Raw genomic sequence first — 19,281 nt, 5'->3', positions numbered from 1 at the left:
TTGGGTTCCATAAGCTTGACAATAACAATTAATGTTTTTTGCTCTTCCTAATCCTAATCATAATTAACAATCTAGACATGATAGAGGCTTCAGGTACATTTTTCATTACTATCATGTAAACAATATATCATGTAAACTGTCCTGTAAACTCATCTTTGTTTTAAAGAGTTTTCCAGGGAGATGAGAGTAGCCTCATTGCAGTAGTCAGCAGAGAGGAACTTGAAGCATTCTATGACTGTTTGTAGACAAGGAAATTTGAAAAAACCACTGACACTGTTACTATAACAGCCACATTTAAACCAAACAACTCCAAAACTGCAGAACCAAATAGCACACAGTGCAGAAGAACACTATGGACTATAAGAAGAAAAGCTAATGCAACAGGATTAACCAGTGTGCTTGGAAGCTTAGGAGTTGAACAAAGCCAGCTCTAGCACTCAGCCAGCTAAACTGCCTTACATTTATCTTAAAGCAAAATAGTCATTCTGTGCTCAAAATGAAATCATTCCTAAGAACCAAAAACCAAGCTTTCTCCAACCATCAAGCCAATTTCATCTTTGGTTACTACAGACCACCAAACCAGGGGGAGGAACTAGGAAGGGCAGGAGGGAGGACCCAGGTAACTATAGGCCAATCAGCCTAACTTCCATCCTAGGGAAAATCCTAGAAAAGTTCATCAAGGAGTCTATCTGCGATAAGCTTGCAGAAGGTAAGATTTTGAATGACAGCCAGCATGGCTTCGTTGTGGGCAGGTCTTGCCTTACCGGCCTCATCTCCTTCTTTGACCAGGTAACTTGCCACCTGGACACGATAGAGCAGATTAACATTGTATACCTAGACTTCTAAAAGGCCGTTGATATAGTATCCCACAATGTCCTCACAAGAAAATTAGAGAATTGTGGGCTTAATTTGGAGACAATCAGGTGGATGAGAAACTGGCTGCAGGATAGGACCCAGAAAGTCATAGTGAATGGATCTGTGTCATCCTAGTGAGAAGTAGGCAGTAGTGTCCTGCAGGGGTTGGTGCTCAGTCTAGTACTTTTCAACATCTTTATTAACTATTTGGATGTGAGGGTGAAGAGCTCACTGGACAAGTTCACAGATGACACCAGGTTATGGGGAAGTGTGGTCACGCTTGAAAATAGGCTACAGTTACAGATGGACCTAGACAAGGCTAGCAAGTTGGGCAGATCAAAACCTGATGAAGTTCAATGTTGTGAAGTGTATAATGCTCCACCTCAGGATGAGCAACCTCCAATACACCTACAGGCTTGGTGACAACAAACTGACTAGCACCACAAATGAAAGGGACCTAGAGGTAATAATAGACCACAGTATGAATAAGAGCCGGCAGTGTGATACTGTAGCCAGTAGGGCAAATAATACTCTGGCATGCATCAACCAGTGCATCTCCAGCAAAACCAAGGAGGTGATTCTTCCACTTTACTCAACACTGGTGAGACCACAGCTGGAGTACTGCATCCAGTTCTGGGCACCACACTTGAATAAGAACGTGGACAAGCTTGAGGGAGTCCAAAGAAGAGTCACCTATATGATCAGAGTCTTAAAAGGAAAGCCATATGGGGAAAGGCTGAGGGATCTGAGACTCTTCGGCCTGGAAAAGAAGGCTGAGAGGGGAACTGGTAGCAGCTTACCACTACACTAGGCAAGTACATCAAGGGCTTGGTGAGCAACTGTTCACCAGGGCACCCAAGGGAAAAACCAAGAGTAATGGCCACAAACTCCTGGAAGATTGATTCAGGCTTAACATTGAGAAAAACTTCTTCAGAGTCAGGGTGTCCAGACTGTGGAATAAGCTCCCTCCAGAGGTGGTACAATCACCTACCCTGGAAGTCTTCAAGAGGGCACTAGATAGTCACCTTGCTGGGGTCACCTGACCTCCAGTTACCTTTCCTGCTTGGTGCAGGGGGCTGGACCTGATCATCTTCCAAAGTCCCTTCCAGCCTTACAATCTATGAATCTATGAATCATTCTTAAACAATAGCCCATTTCCTTTCCTGAAATACATGCTCAAGAGTTATTCATTTAATATCCTTGACTAGGTACAGACATTCAAAAACCCCAAGGAGGATGCAGGTGGCCATCTATCAACCTCCCCTCCATGGAGAGGTGGGAGGGCCCCCCCATGTCTCTGACTGGCCAAGGGGCCCTGGAAGTTCTGCCCTTCCCCAGAGATTGACAGGTGGCCATATGTCAATCTCCAGGAGGGGCAGGACTTCTGGGGCCCCTTGGCCAATCAGAGTCATGGGGGACATACCACCATGCTCTACTGTGAAAATGGCACTCAACACTGTGCCAGGACCATAAAATCTAGAGGCAACCTCTGTGAATTAGGTAGATCCCTACTCACAGCATACTGAACAGACAATCCATACAATAAGATCCAGAAGTATATTTATCATGTCTACCCCACCTTATCCAGGAATCTACTCATATGAGTCTAGGTTTCTCAGAGAGTTCCAGGTCCAAAAAATGTGAGTTCATCATACTCTACATTCCCAATCTCACCAACCTTAAGGGATGGAACCCCGATAGATCCAGAAGAGGCTGCTGGGACTGAAAGGGTGAGGCTAGTACTATGAAAACTGAAGTGTTTAGCCAGCAATCCAGAACTTACAATGGGACCATAAGCAATAGGCTTGGCTTTCATTGTGCAATCAGACTCAGATTAAGGCTGAATCAGAATCCATGAGAACAGCAATACTTGCTGTCTAAAATGCAAAAGGAAGAAAAAAACTGCCTCCCTAACCTCAACCCAGAAGTTTATGTAGCCTACTGGGACTCAGTCTCTGTTACTGCACACACAGTCTATTAAGTGCTTCTCTCACAAAAAACTTCAGACAGAGCTTTACATGTCTTAGGTGAAGCCTGCCTCTTCTCAGGTCTCTTAACTCCCACATCAAGAGAGGCCATGTGCTCATCGGTAACAGGAATGATACAATCACACTCATCAATTCCATATCTCCAAGAAACCATCAGGGACTTAAGAGCATTATTTGGTACTGTTAAATCCTATCTATGAAAGGACAGGATATGTTGAGCCTCTTGGGCTTTACAGCTCAAAATAATCTAATTGAACGAGTGAACTGTCCATATCTCTCCAGATCTTAACCCAGCTGCTTACTCCCTAAAAAAGGACAGACATTACAAATAACTTTACCAGAAAACATATAAATAGAATGTGGGACAAAAATATCCTGTACAGTCCTCTCCACAGTCACCAAATCAACACAAACCAACAGCCTTGCTCGTATGGGCTTCATGCCACACATTTTTATAACCAATTACCTTCTCCACAGCTAAATACACTCCTTCACAGAAGCAAAGCCTGGAAGCAAAACCCACAAACCCAGGCCAAAGGTCAAAACCTCAGAATATGTACAAACAGAAGTGTTTTCCCCAGGGCCAGCCATCTCAGCCCAAAGGGCCAAAATAAAACATACTAAGAGACAAAACCATTAAAAACTGCACCCACAATAACCATTGAACACACAAACAGTCCCCAAGAGGAAAAGGAAAAAAAATGAAACAGCAAAGCAGCTGCATGCTCACTCTCCATCTCCCTCCCAAACACGCCCATTATCCTCAGAAAGAGACAGAGAAATAATAATAATTGAAAAACCACTCTTGTTTCTTATACAACCCAAGACCAAAAAGCCTTGCAAATATTTAAAGTATTTTTGCAGTACAATATATGCAGCCTATGAAACAAAGGTCCACCACAAGCATGGATACATAAGAGTCATGAAGGAGTCACTGTCATCTAAATCACCCAAGGTTTAGCCAAGGAGCAAGTCAACCTAAAAATTACCAGGCTACAAATTAGTTTATAACAGGTATAGTCAGTCAGCAACTTGCCGCAACCAGTGCTTGAAATTACCATGAAACCTCACATCCCTCTGACTCCTACCACTCCTTCCATTGGGATCTTAAAATAATTTTGTCTGATCCAGTGAAAAATTGGCAAATTGGCAGAAAACACATGGAGTGAAAGCAAAAGGGGAAACACTGCTGTGAGACAGATTATATAGTCGGTATGCAAGAGGACATATGGCAATGTGAACCCCTCTGCCTTACCTAAGAACCCCTGCTGAAGTGACATGTGACAGTTCAGAAGAGAGATCATCCTTGGTTTGCTCCTCTGGGCCTTGAAAGAGGGAAGGTGGGATGGGGACTAAGTTAATAGACATGAAAACACACTGCTTAGTTAGAAAGATCTATGTATAGATGCTGGCACCAATGTGAATTGTGTCCTAGGCCAGTGATGTTCAGCCTTCTGCAGGCTGGATTCATAGATTCATAGATGTTAGGGTCGGAAGGGACCTCAATAGATCATCGAGTCCAACCCCCTGCATAGGCAGGAAAGAGTGCTGGGTCTAGATGACCCCAGCTAGATGCCTATCTAACCTCCTCTTGAAGACCCCCAGGGTAGGGGAGAGCACCACCTCCCTTGGGAGCCCGTTCCAGACCTTGGCCACTCGAACTGTGAAGAAGTTCTTCCTAATGTCCAATCTAAATCTGCTCTCTGCTAGCTTGTGGCCATTATTTCTTGTAACCCCCGGGGGCACCTTGGTGAATAAAACCTCACCAATTCCCTTCTGTGCCCCTATGATTAACTTATAGGCAGCCACAAGGTCGCCTCTCAACCTTCTCTTGCGGAGGCTGAATAGGTCCAGGTTCTCTAGTCTCTCCTCGTAGGGCTTGGTCTGCAAGCCCTTAACCATATGAGTGGCCCTTCTCTGGACCCTCTCCAGGTTATCCGCATCCCTCTTGAAGTGCAGCGCCCAGAATTGCACGCAGTACTCCAACTGCGGTCTGACCAGCGCCCGATAGAGGGGAAGTATCATCTGCTTGGATCTATTCGTCATGCATCTGCTGATGCACGATAAAGTGCCATTAGCTTTTCCGATGGCTTCGTCACACTGCCGACTCATGTTCATCTTGGAGTCCACTAGGACTCCAATGTCCCTTTCCACTTCCGTGCCACCCAGCAGGTCATTCCCTAGGCTGTAGGTGTGCTGGACATTTTTCCTCCCTAGGTGCAGTACTTTGCATTTCTCCTTGTTGAACTGCATTCTGTTGTTTTGTGCCCACTTGTCCAACCTGTCCAGGTCTGCTTGCAGCTGTTCCCTGCCCTCCTGCGTGTCCGCTTCTCCCCATAGCTTTGTGTCATCTGCAAACTTGGACAGAGTACATTTCACTCCCTTGTCCAAGTCGCTGATGAAGACATTAAAGAGTATCGGTCCCAGGACCGAGCCCTGCAGACCCCACTGCCCACACCCTTCCAGGTCAAAACCGACCCATCCACCACGACTCTCTGGGTGCGACCCTCTAGCCAATTCGCCACCCACTGGACTGTGTAGTCATCCAAGTCACAGCCTCTTAACCTGTTCACCAGTATGGGGTGGGATACTGTATCGAAGGCCTTCCTGAAGTCTAAGTATACGACATCCACCCCTCCTCCTGTGTCCAGGCATTTCGTAACCTGGTCATAAAAAGGGACTAGATTAGTCAGGCATGATCTGTTCAAATTATTCAGGGGAGAGAGGGTCAAGCCATAGACCAGATCCCATGTGCTAGGCTAGCATGCAGTTTCATTCCACAGTGTTGCTGGATTCCAGATGTGCTGGATTCACTGCAGAGAATCCCTATGCATTGGCCAGGCCACACAAGCCACATCCAACCATGAAACAACACTGTCTGGCAAATAACTGACTTGGCCATCTCCGTCCTTGCATACCAGCAATTATTCATGACTTCTACCCCACTGCTGAATATCCAGACCCCTGACCTTCATACAGGCAACTATCAAGGTGTCCCCCTATGTCTGCACCTCTGCATCCTCCAGCTGCTCCAACACTCCCAGTTCTAGTACCAACCATGCTGTTAGGGCACACAATGAAGGAGAAATTGTTTCAAGGTTTTTATATTTTGCAGTGTTTGTTGGTGATCATGCAGATCTAGGAGACTTGTGGAGGCAAATATTCATGTTCTAAAAAAACCTACAAAAATGGGAAGCACAGTTTACGTAACTCACCATTTGCTTACAGTTACAGTACCACATACTTAACTCAATACAGTCACCTGGTTATAACTGTGGTGCCTAGCAACCATAGCTCAGTAGTATTCCCTTAATTCCTGGTTAGGGAAGAGATTTGGTCAGGGATGACTTTTAAAACAAAGCAATGCTTCTTAAATCCCATGTGGCAGGACACTGGGGTGCACCTGCCCCTTTAAAAGTAAAATTAGTTAGAAAGGAAGCTTGCAGGTAGTAGAGGGGGCTGATTTGAGAGTCACCTGACCAGTAGAGGGTATGGCTCATTGGTGACATGTAGGGGGTGCATGTGCACCCCCTGAGATTGTCCATGCACCCCCTAGAAGCACCAGCCATGAAACTTGAAGTGATGGCAGAAGATCACTTCTGGTTTTGCCAGTTTTGCTGGTTTTGCCACTGGTGGTTCTGCGCTCGTAAAAACTGGCCTGGGGGGGCCCCCCCCCCCCCCCCCATCAGTGATCTGGTGTCCCCCCAGACTCAGGAGGCACTAGTCGCCCGTGATCTGGCTGGAGCTATATAAACCCAAGGCCTCAGCTGGCCAGGCAGTTCAGCCCTGGGAGCAAAGCAGCAGGGCTCCTGAAGTTGCAGTGAATGGGGTAAGCCACTCTGCAATCCTGGGAGCAAGGGGAGCTCATCTGGACAGCAAAGGTGCAGAAAGAAGTCCACCTTCCCACTGCAGTTGTGAACACTTTGCAGAAAGCATTCTGAGTTACAATGGTCTCCCACACTAAAATGGAGGTTCACTCTTGGTTCCAGGGGCAGGGGAATCTAGCTGCTGGCTGGGAGTCTGCAACCAGTTTCCCCTAGCAATGGCCTCTCCTTTCTCACAGCCTGTCCCCGTTTCAGAATGGGATGTGGGAAAGGGAACAGAGGGAGCTCTTTTTAGGGGTTCCCCTGCCGGTGCTGGAGGGTGGAGTGGATGAATTGGAGCCCCCCCCGCCCCCTCCACCTCAAGGAAGCATGGCCAAAAACTGATGGGGAGACAGATTAAGGCCCAGAGTTGGGCTGTTTGCCAGAGTGCTGCAATACCTTTATTGAGTGCACCAATGGTTTACCCTGGCTTCCTGCTAGGGCTGACTCCAGGCCTATCCTGAGAACTGATGGACAAAGAGGGCCAAGAGTCAGGCTCAACAGAAAGTGGGGCACATGAGCACGGTGGGGTGCTAAAACTTGGATTAGAGGGTCCATGAGCTCAGAGAAAGGCCAACAGTCAGACTAGAGGGTTCATGAGTCCAAGAGAGGGTGTGAGCTGGCCCAAAGTCTGACATCCCAGAGAAGGGGTAGAAGTTAGACAAGAGTGTCCCTGAGTCCAGAGAGAGGAGACTGAGTCCAAGAACACAGAAAGAGACTGCATGTAGGACCAGGAGTTCTGAGGCCCCAAGAGAGGACTGAGTGTAAGAACAGAGAACCCAAGAGCTCAGGAAGCAGCTGCATGTATAACCTTAGGAAGCGGAGCCCAGGGGTGGGCTGTGCAGGTGACCTGGGGTCCAAGAGTCCAGAGAGAGGGGCTGAAAGTAGTGAGGAGTCCAGAAAGGGCCTAAATAGAAAGTACATCAGATGACATCATGGAATGACAACACCTGCAAGGCTTGGGGTATGGTGCAGGGAAGGAATAGAATAATGCAATTAAAAGCAAAGGCTACAGGTGCCCTCCTGAGGCATGGGAAGGCTAAGAAGGCCTATTGATCCTGAGGGCTGATTTGAGACAAGTGGGGTCCAGGAGGGACCTGGTGGTGATTTGTACTGATGCTGGCTCACTCTAAAATCTGTGGGCAGACTCCTTTATTTAATCTTTAAATAAGAACAAGGTGTATCAGCTGAGTGACTAGGGGAGGTTTACCTTAGTGACTGAACTGGGCAGGGGCAACATAACCATCAGGGGACATCATGGCTGCACCTGTGGTGTGGACCTGCCACATTTTGGTGCATTGTCCAGGAAGAAACCAAGTGTGGGAAAACCCTATGATCCTAAGGGATCAAACCCTTGGGCCAAGATAGAAATCCCAAGAGTATAGAAGCAGTGCCAGGGTTGAGAAGACCACTGCAGGAGGCAGAAGGGACTAGGGGAGCCCAAGAGCATTGACAGACCTGAGGAGTGGGGCCAGGGTCTAGGGAGATTTAAGGTCTAGGAGGAAGCATGGCCAAAAACTGATGGGGAGACAGATTAAGGCCCAGACAGGGGAGCTTGTCCCAGTGGGGAAGTTGTAACAATAAGAAGGAGGGCTGAAGAAGAAGCTATGGCAGAGACAGAGAAAACAGAGGAGTTGAAACATGAGGTACTCAGCTGGCAGTTGCAATCAAAGGAAGTGGGGGAGAAAGCAATGGGGGTTGGATGTAGAAAAATCCAGATGCGAGCAAGCTGAAGCTAAGGTGGCTGTCCTGGAAATATCACAAACTGGGAAGAAAGAAGGCGCGTTCAAAGAAGTCTGATGCCTAATTACAGCTGAGGCTGAAAGGACTAAAGCATGTAAGTGGCTCATCATGACAAAGGCAGAAATGAGCAAAAAGCATGAGAAGGAAATGCTGCAGAAGGAAATGCCTACACTACCCACAAGCTTGATAGAGGTCCATACAGCCCAGACAGATGAGATGCCTGCTTTTGAACAACTGGTAAAAGATCAAAGCTACACAACAGAGGCCTTAGGGAGGTGACTGGATAACCTAATAGAGGAATTGTATGAAGAGCTAGAGGGCTGGCAACAGAAGTATTCCCAGTTGGAGGAAGAGGTGGAGGTGTTACAACAGACATTAGCTACAGCCCAGGCACGGTCCATAGAAATAAGCAGAGTAATAGCAATAGAAATCAAAAAAGCCAATAGCGGCAAGTAGGGATCAATTAACTTCTGAACAAGCTACCTTCCTTGGAAGCAGAGTTGGAACATCGGACAGAAGAGCATGACACATTGAAGGCCCAACTGCAAGATGTGAAGTCTGAAAACATACAACATGGAGGAAAAGATACAATCCCTGAAGACACTCCTGGAAGCAGGCAAAGTGAGAGAAGTAGTGAGAGGCACAGAGACAAGTCAACTGCAGTCCTACAAGAAAAAACAGAACAGGTCTTGCTTCTCAAGAGGGAATCCAACAATTACAGGAGAGGCTGGGACAATCAACCGCAGAGGCCAAAGACCGCTGGGAGAGTGAGGCATTGCACGTACAGTGTGAACAATATCAAGCCAGCCTCTCTGAAAGAGAGGCAAGGCTGAGAAACCTGCAAGACAATGTAGAAAAATGTAGAGAGCGGAAGTAAGGTTAGCAGCAGCCAAAGAGGAACTCTGAGGCACCTGTAGCTAGATGCAGTCTCTAGAACACGTAATAAAGACCCTGAGAAGGGAACTGTAGGAGACCGACCAGGTGAGGGAGAAGGCAACTTTGTTAGAGGCCCTGCTAGCAAAACATTTAGTAATAGCTGGAGCAGGGTTCCAAGAACACTTTTAAGAGCTAAAGGTTTTGAGGACCTCCTTAGCTGAGGCCAAGAAACAACTAAAGGCCATAATTCTGGAAGCCCAGAAACCCCAGGAGAGTGAGGAACTGTCTGTAGGTTTGAGCCCAGAGATCCCCAGGAGATGAGCTGGGAGCCATCAGCTGAAGGAAAACATAGAGGTCGTGGGACCATCCAGCCTAGACCTCACACCCTTATGAGAAGAAGTCCTGCCAGCAATACTGAAGTGCCTAGACCATAAGTAGGAAGGACTAGAAACTAGGCACAGGAAGGAAGCTGAGAAACTGAAGAAAAGGCTTGAGAGATCACCAGCCAGCATGAGGCTACAATATCAGCAGTAACAGATCGTGTCCAGCAACTGGAGGCAGAGTTGTTGGAGGCCCAAGAGGGTAGTACGACCAGCAAGAAGAGAGAGCCAAACAAGAGAAAAAAATAGAAGTAACCAATCTTGCATAATCTGCACCCACAACAGAAAATACCTGACCTGAGGAGGCTAGAAGGTGACTGTGGGCTAACTCCAGGCACAGCATCAAGTAGACAGATGCTATACAAAGGAGGTAGCAGCCAAAGCCATTACAGGAAAATGAGCCCAGGGTAAAGGTCCAAAGCTGAGCGTTGCAAAGCAGACTCTAGGTGAAAGTTCAGAGAAGGCCAGGTGACACCAGAGTGACCCCAGGTATAATCCAGTAAGTACCCCAGAGGAAAAGACAACCCAACTTCAGTGGGAGCCACAGAGACAAGGCAAGGAGTTGCTAGTACTCATGGGGAGGAAAGGAAGTATCAGGAAGCTCAAAGCACCCAAAAGCCAATGAGAGAAATCCCAAAGAACAAGCAGATGACCCAGAAGGTGAATATGAGGACCCCAGTTGAGAAAGAATGATACCTCTCATCACCAACGGTAATGGGACAAGAAAAAGGACAAAGACCTGAAAGGAGGACTCAAATCCTCATAAGCAACCTCCCTGTTCCAGCAAAGTAGTGGACTGTTAGAAGGCTGTTCAAAGAGAATGTAGGGGGAGTGGCTTACATGCAATTGTATACTGGTGTTGGAGGAAGGCCTATGGACTGTGCTATAATTGAGTTTTGGGACAAAAAACATGCTCAAAAAGCCCTGAGACCACTTGGACATAAAGAAAAGCCTACGGAGGCAAAAGAGTCCCAGGAAATCCCTGGGGAGTAAAGGAACTAGGGTACCAGATCATCTGGTATAGCTGGACCAGAGGGAGGAGGAAAGTTACAATCCCAGAAGGAGAAGTGGTTTGGTATACAAAGGTGAAAGAGTACTTCTCAAACACCAGGCATAAGGCCCAGACCAATTAAAAGGAAAAGCCAACAAGGTGTCAGTTAGGGGATCTACAATCCTGCAACTTGTGCCAGGGAGGTGGTAGAGGTGAAAATGGAGACCTCTTAAGAGTGTTAAAGTTCAGGTATCAGTGCATAGACTTTGGGAGGAGTGCAAGGAACAACATGCTCAGAACAAGCAACCTCCGAAGACTGCACAGGAACTGCCAGGAAACCAGCAAGGTGAGACCTCAATGACCCGTAGTAGGAGCCAAAACTGCACCCTACTGGAGTTGGCTAATATGGGAGGACTACCTGTGGTGGGGTATCCCCTACTAAATCCCACCCATTGCTACCCCAGGGAAATGCAACTAGGAGGTGCCTCTGAACCTCTGCTCCCACTACCTGGTGATTGATCTAGAGACAGTACAGGCTATGGTAAAGAATTATGCCACCTCTAGGTTTCATAAGTGCTTGAAAGTGGATAGTTAGTTCTAAGGAGCTTGCCTCTGACCAGATTTAAATGCACCACTTGATAGAATTGCATGTTCAACCAAGGAAGAGCCCAGTCTGGTGTTCAGAATAGACACAGAGAGGATCTGTTCATGAGGGCCCTTGAGAGGAGCTGTGGCTGGTTGCTTTTCATCCTAGAGGAAATAAGCTGGAATGATGGAGCTAGACCAATAATGCTCTGGACATTACTGTGTACAATGGGGACCTCCTGTCAGGGTGCACTGTGATTGCTATAGTCTCTCTGTTCAGGACATCTGTGCCTTTGCTAGACATCAGCCAAACTCTGTGCTTTTGCTGGCTGGATGCCAGTAAAGCACACCTATATTAGACATAATAGGTGGTAGTGAAGGGACACCTCCAGACATTTACATTGGAGGAAGTGGTTTACAAAAGCCTTAGAGAATGTATGAGGGAGCATCAGTGGTTAAAGATGGCATATATGCCAATTTCTATGCACACTATGCACGCATTTATTAAACTGTTTGGGAATTTATCATGTCCTCTGCCCCAGTAGAAGCATGGTTTCCAGGGTTCAAATTACACTTTGATTTTTGTGGGGGTCTGAGGCAGTGGCAGCTGGAAGAAGCCGCTGCTGCTATCACTGCTGCTGTTGCTGCCGCCACCACCTGAGCTGCTCAAAACATCTCAGGTTGGGCCAGGGGCTGATCGGCCCATTAGGCAGCTCTCGTCTCTTATGGGGGGGGGCTCTCATCTCTTATTGGGGAGCTTAGCCCTCCATAGGCTCCCCCGTAATTCGAACCCTGATGGCACCCTGTAAGGCAAAGGTGGGTGATTTTTAAATCAGTTTATCTGATATTCAGGGATACCATTTTCCATCTTAATAATAGGCCCCTTATCCTTCCTTTGTTACTCATTTGATAACCTTCGACGGGCAAAATCTATTACAAATAGAGGACTTCAACAGAATAAAAATACCAAATAAAATAAATTCCCATTTCTGTGTAAAGTTGAAGGCTCCCTGTTCAAAAAAATACTGTATGGAATATAGGTTGCTATAAATCCCTGCCTTTTACATGAAATACATGAGAATGAAAAGAGAGGTTGAGTATTGTTAAGAGAGAACTTAGATGTGCCTTAGAGCACACTGACAAGTGCTTCATCATTCAAGATCAGGCTTGAAGCTGTTACTATTGTGAATATTTTTTTCAGGAAAAATATCCTGTATAGGCACAATAAAATGACCTGAAAAAGCAAAGTGTGATTCTGTGCTGTATAAAGAATGGAAGGTGACAGATCAACATCAGCCTCAGGAGGGAGCAACTTCATAATATCCAGAGCCAAACTGATTGGCCAAATGACAGATAAATTATATTACACACATGTACAAATATGTGCACATGGCAGGGCATCCCTAGTGGAATATCCTAGGTCTTCTTAAAAGTGGATGACCAGGTACTGGTGAATAATACCCTGGCAACATTGCATAGGGAAATTGGAAGTGATGGAAAAGATGCCAGTGAGGATTGGAGGGAAACCACTGGGAAATGTGGGTGGACTAAAATTAGTGAGTGTGGTTTAAAAATTCATGAGTTACTTATTTGAATTCTTACTGATTTGAATAGGCTTATTCTTAGCACCCTATATCCCACAAACTGTCCTTGTAATGAATGGTGAGGTCAATATAGCAGTCAGGTATCCTTTATGAATTATTCCTGCTCTGCTGATAATATTTAAAATAAAATTGAAGAAACAGCTTAAAGGATCAAATGCCAGAAATAGGTTTGTACTTAAGCTTCAAGATCCAGAGGTCAAAGAAGAATCCCAAGGCAGAGTGCAAGAAAAGATTGCTGCCCTTATCCTTCTAAATAGCAATGGATTATTGAAGATATACTGCTTTTCTGCAATCAGTGCATAAACAACAGAAGGAAAACAGGAGTTAAAGGAATGCTAAGAAGAAAATCAAAGGTCAGACAGACAAAGAACAACTGGATGCATAATCAATGCCAGTATATCCAAGAAAAATACCTAATAAAAACACTAGGAAAATCTTTGAAGTTATAAAGGATATGAAAAAATGACTGAGTAATCAAATACCTGGACCATCAATAATTAAGAACAAGAATGAACAACTTCTTAGTGAGACTAAAGTAGTCATCATGAGATGGAAATAATGTTTTACAGAATTATACACTTAATACTGATCTAATCAGCTCACTAAACTTATCAACAGTAATCATGGGTAAAGAGGAAGATGCTCCACCCGCCCTCAGGAATGAAAATTGGCAACAGCTGAAAGCCTAAAAAGAGACTGGGGAATAGGACAAGGCCATAATTAAACCAAGCAGATTTGGAGTTTGCAAAGACTTTGTGAAAAACAAAAACAAAAATACTGATCACCAAATGCAGCTACACTTCAAAAAACTTTTCATCCTATTTGGCGTGATGCTCTATGGTAATTATGACAAAGTACTTAATATCAGCAAATGAATTTAGAGCAATGTTATCAGTCAATTGCAACAGGAACCATCTTAAAAGAAGAATTTAAGACAAGGGAATCATGCAAGAATGGTAATAGCAACAGAAGCACTGGAAAAAAAAAATCAGAATCTTTTAGTGATAGTAATATTTCCATTCAAACAAGATCCATCTCTTTAGATTACAGGTAATGTCAACTGCTCCTTGGAGTATGAAAGTTAGATCTTCACTGTAGATGCAGAAAGATGGACACACGTATTTGCAATGAGGTGCACTAAATAATTCCTAAAGATACTCTATATAGTTCAAATAAATCAATTGATAAGAGATGAGACTGCAGCTGCAAAGTGAATATGGAGTTGGTTTGGCCACATTATGAAACAATGTTAATAAACACAATAGTTCAAGAAAGAGTGAACAGGAGTAAAAAGGCTGACTCAAGAAAATGTGCTATATAACATTACTGAATGGACAGGAAAGGCCAAAACAGAGCACCTTTACTTGACCAGAGAGGTCATAAGCAAAGCGTTATGATAATGTTCTGACTTGGGAGGTTATGAAAAACTGAATGCCAAGTCATAAAATAGCAAGTAAAAGCCAATCTTTCCCACCCATTTTTTAAAATACTGCAAAAAGTTTACAATCTATTTGGAAATAGGAGAGAAATGAAAGGCTGTGAGTTGATAATGCACACACTTTTTCACTGGTTTCAGAATCCTTTTGAGTGATTTAGACTATATAAACTGGTGCTAAAGTGTAGCTAGTTACTCAATGAGCCTTTCCTCCAAATGGTAGGATTTTTCCTGCTGTTATAGCAGTACTGTATTCCTTAGAATAAGCAATCGAAATTTAGCAAAAGATGCGTATTGATTCTGCAAAGTAATATAAATGGCATCTTAGATTAAGTTGCCAATTTTTATTTTATTTTATTTATTTATTTTTTGCCTACAGGGTGTTTTGTTTTGACAGTCAACCTGTGACTGTCTTTTGCGATTTGGACAAAACATCTTACCTGTTCTTGAGGAATGTATAAAATATGACAAAACAGATTAACATTTGTCTTGTTTCTATTTCAATCCTCACCCATGTTGTAGGACAAAAAGTTGACATGCTCTGAGAATGCTGAGAGGATTGGATCAGTCTCGGGATTCAAGAACTGCTCTGTCTGGCTTGTGGATCCCATTGTAAGTTATAGTGGGTGATAGGCATTTGGTGGTTCAGACAGGAACAGTCCAGACTGGAAAGCAGAACTGCAGGCATAGATGGAAGTTTTAGTCAAAGATGAAAGTGAGTTTAGGCTTAAGTAGCTACTGAGCAAATTTCTTGGGGATCTCAGTAAAGTCTGTCCTAAATCCCATTTTAGAGGCTTTTGAGGACCTAGCCTTTTGGCAGTACAGATATAGAAATATGGTGTCACTTAAAAGAGAATGCCTTTGAGGAGCTAAGTTGCTATATTGTGAAACTGTCTTTGTTACATTTCTGAAGTTATGAGAGCTAGGAGCTGCACGTGAGCTATAGAGAACTGCATCTTACAGGTATTTCTTTGATCTATTTTATGGTTTAATTGTAGCCTACTGCTCTGGACTGTACTACTGGTTTTACTTCTGCTGGAATTTTTATATGTGACCTGGAGATACTGTGGGTTGGACTTTTCATGCAGTTCCCTCGAGTTTATGTCTGCCTTCCTTTAGCTGTAATATAGCAGACAGTTTTCTCATGGAAGGAGAGGTAAGTTTATAGCATCTGTACTCAGCAGAATAACATTTGTGAAAGTACCAAAGTTCTTCTTGCTCAACCCTATGCTTTTATATGTACCTTGAATGGAGGCAATTGCAACACACAGTTGGCTTCAAGTGTGTGCTACAGTGCTTCTTAAGATGAACAACGCTTCATAAGGTGTGTCACAGTAATCCTGCCTTAGCATCACAAAGGCTTCCTCCCACTGACAGAGGTGGGTAAGCTCTCAAAAGTTAGCTTTTGTGTATCCTATGGCTTAAGGAGGTTACATAAGGCAATTTTCATGGAGCAAAACCTTTTCACCCAGTAACCTGTTTGTGTGCTCATGGAGCAATGTGAATAATGCATTGATTGTATGGGGGAGACTTTGGACTAGAAAAAAAAATGGATAGTGGCATCTTTAAAGATTCATCTATCATTTAGGCATCAGCACATTAAAGGAAGAAAGGCATGAAACTGAAAGGATGAACAGGCAAACTACTGATCTCTGTGTAACTGAAGGGTTCCTTCAGCCTGAACCCCTAATCATATCCACCTGCATAGCTAGAACAAAAGGAGGAGGGTATGTGACTTGAATAACTACTACACCATTGTAGAGAATAAGAACTGTCTAGCTCCTGACCAAGGCAAAACAATTTAGATATTATTTTTCATCATTCATTTTTAATTTATTTTACTCTTATTTTTCAGAATGAGCAACAGAGTTCAAGGTAATCAGTCAGGTTTGCTGTTGTGGAAGGTGACAGGGCAGAACACCACAGTAAAGATTATGAGTGAGCACTTCTGTATGTCATACTTGTACGAGTGCCAAATATAATACACTCCCACAACTTCTGATTTACATACTCATCTGCAGAGGGAAAGTAATATTTGCATGCGTACACTGGAGTCTGCATGTGAGTAAGCTGGCAATACACAGAAAAATGTCTTCACCCTTCAAAATCTAGCACCAAATGTATAAAGAAAAAGATATAGTTGGTCGCTTCTAACCAACTTGTTAAGAACTGAAGAGAATTACAAAAACCTATGGGAAAGGTCCCAGCCTCTTTTATATTTTCATATATTTCATTCATTATTGTGTAACATCCTCACTCTGCTGAAAGTGTCAGCAGAGCAGCTGTTAAGATAAAAATATCTTGCAAAGAATTTATTCCAAGGAAAGGAATATAATGTCACTATATACTTACAAATCTTGCTCTGTTACGCTGAGAATGAAAGACCTCAGTCAGCTATAACACCTGACAATATACCAGCAGTAGCAGAGTTCTGTGTTGGACAGTGAAACACGGTTAATGAATTTAAAACTGCTGCCCAATAAAGCTGTGAAAACAGGACCTAAGAGAAAAATCTAATGAGCTCCTTAGTAACTCAGAATCTTCCTTTTCTATCTTTCCCTCACTCTAGGAAAACAGAATACAGGAAATAGGACTTGATATACTTCAGGGAGAGCTAATGGTCTATCAAGTCTGCTATCTTGCATCTACCCTATGATTCAAAAGAAGATTGGAGGAAAAAAACAATTTACCTGGTCGATTGCACTTTCCTTAAATTAGCTTTCCTTTGATATAATCCTGCTGCAATAAAATAATTTAAGAGTTCACTTCTGTATAGGAAGAAAGACATGAAATTAGGAAGCAAACTTCAGAAGGAGGAAGAATATTTTTTTTTCTGCATTTGGGGCCAGTAAGCTTCAATTATATAGAAGGCTGTGGTAATGGCCTGGACTTTTCCAGGTGCTTCAATTGAGTAAAATGTTTCAAGAAACAATGAGCATTAAGGGAGACAATTCTCCCCCATACTTTGTTAAAGAGGGTAAAATGACCTGGGAGTACAGCAATTTAAGATCAGAATTGGAAGGCAAGGTTCTTAGAAAAACAAGCTGCATGTTTTAGGCATTTTTTTATTTTATGCAAGACTTCGTATTTTAAATCCCTTTTGAAATAATCTAACCCTTGAGTAATAAAATGCTTGCATAATTTTTAAAAGCTATTCTGTAATGCTTATTGCGATTCTGATAGGAGGTATGATTAATGAGATATACTTTTCCTTACATGTTATTTAATGTTTTCAAAGATTTCTTCCAAACCTCCTTGGAATTGCACATTTGTCTTGAAAAAAATCACATAAGATTCCCAATACAGGAGGCATTATTGAACTCTGAGAAACTTTCCTTCAGCAGCCCAAATTTTTATTTTTTTTTTAAACACACACACTATATTTTCAACCTTAAAAATAATTTTGTTAGAATATTAATTTATTTTCTATTTACAACTTTTCTAAGGTCCTTTTTATTTTTTCCTAATAATTGGACTTAAAAATAGCAATTCAGAAATGTCACAGATCTGAACTCATTAATTCAAATTCATATCAATTAGAAATGAATCCTCTTCTTTGACTTTTCAAAATTAGTATTCTTGGCAGTTGCAAGTAGCAGCAGAGGATTTAGTATAAACAAGTAGTGACGACAGGCACAAAAAAAAATGTAGGATATAGGGGACAGAACTGAAAGTCATGGGCAGGTCAGAGATAAAATAAGCTCCATGAACTTCAGCATATAAAAGTGGTATTGTAACTTAAGTGAGTGAAGCCAATTCCCCACAGTTCTGTGCTGGACAAAAATTGTCAATTATCCCCTTATCTGTTTTTGCTGATCATCCCTCTCTACATCCTGATGCTCTTGCTGATATCTTACAAAGTCACAACCCAGGTAATTTGACTGTCTGCTGGGTTTATATTGTAGAATTCACTAGGACTTTGAGGCAGAATGACCTTTGGTGACAGTAGTCAAATTGAGCTGTGCAGATATTTGGTAGAATATTAGCATGTTTGGCAGTATGTGATAAGCTAATCAGGGGAAAAAAAGTAGTAGAGGTTTATGTGGGAGACCTATCGTAATCTGGAGTTTGGAGAAGTAAGCAAAACAATAATGGAAATCTAATACCAAATGAATGAAATACCAGAGCAAGTCATGCCTGACCAACCTGATTTCCTACTATGATAAGGTAACAGACTCCATGGATTTGGCAGGAGGGGGGGGGAAGGAGGGAGGGGTGGAAGAGCAGTGGATGCAATATACCTTGACTTTAGCTCTTGCTAAAGTCTTTTTGTAAAGTTCTTACAATATTCCAATTAACAATCTAAGGAAATATAGACTAGATGAAAGTGCTGTAAAGTGAATATGTAAATGGTTGGATCATAGTACTGAATGACAGCTCAATGTCTAGGTAGGAGGAAGTATCAAGTGGGGTTCCCCAGGGATCTGTCTTGGGTATGGTAATGTTTAATATCTCCAGTAATGAGCTGGACAATGGTATTGGATACTCACTTAGAATATTTGCAGACGATACCAAGTTGGGTGGAATTGAAGGTATTCTGGAGGGTAGGACTAGGATCCTGAATAACCTGTATAGATTGGAGAAACAGTTCACAATCAATCAGATGAGATTCACTGAGGATAAACTCAAAGACTGAGGGATAACTGGCAAGACTGCAGTCCTGCCAAAAAGGACTTGGGGGTTACAGTAGGCCATAAATTGAATAGGAGCTAACACTATGTTCTTGTTGCCAAAAAAGCCAACAGCATCCTGGGTTGTTGTGAAGACTTATCCCACACAGGAAGGTGCCAACATGGTCTAGACATGGGGTACCTCATCCAACTCTTCTGCCATGCCTTAATTTTAAATAGAAAGGAGGGTCCTATGATGTTACGGGTACCTTCATGGGCACACACACATTGCGGAGACTCCAGGGGCTCTTCCTTCCCTCCACCCCATCCCCATGCCTGTCAAAATGCCTG

The 19,281-nt window shown here is 43.4% G+C and overlaps 1 long non-coding RNA gene across 1 annotated transcript in view; it reads right to left on the bottom strand.

The window, feature by feature from the left end:
• The window catches only part of LOC112550469, a 117,472-nt gene that overhangs the window by 74,163 nt on the left and 24,028 nt on the right, over nt 1-19,281 (bottom strand). Inside the window, exon 2 of the long non-coding RNA XR_003094338.1 lies at nt 18,811-18,887. This is a non-coding gene — a long non-coding RNA (uncharacterized LOC112550469). The remainder of the gene's footprint in view (nt 1-18,810; nt 18,888-19,281) is intronic.

The sequence above is a fragment of the Alligator sinensis genome, unplaced genomic scaffold (assembly GCF_000455745.1).
Source record: "Alligator sinensis unplaced genomic scaffold, ASM45574v1 scaffold976_1, whole genome shotgun sequence".
NCBI lineage: Eukaryota > Metazoa > Chordata > Crocodylia > Alligatoridae > Alligator > Alligator sinensis.
The sequence above is the reverse complement of the archived record's forward strand: the minus strand, read 5'-3'. Positions and strand labels throughout refer to the sequence as shown.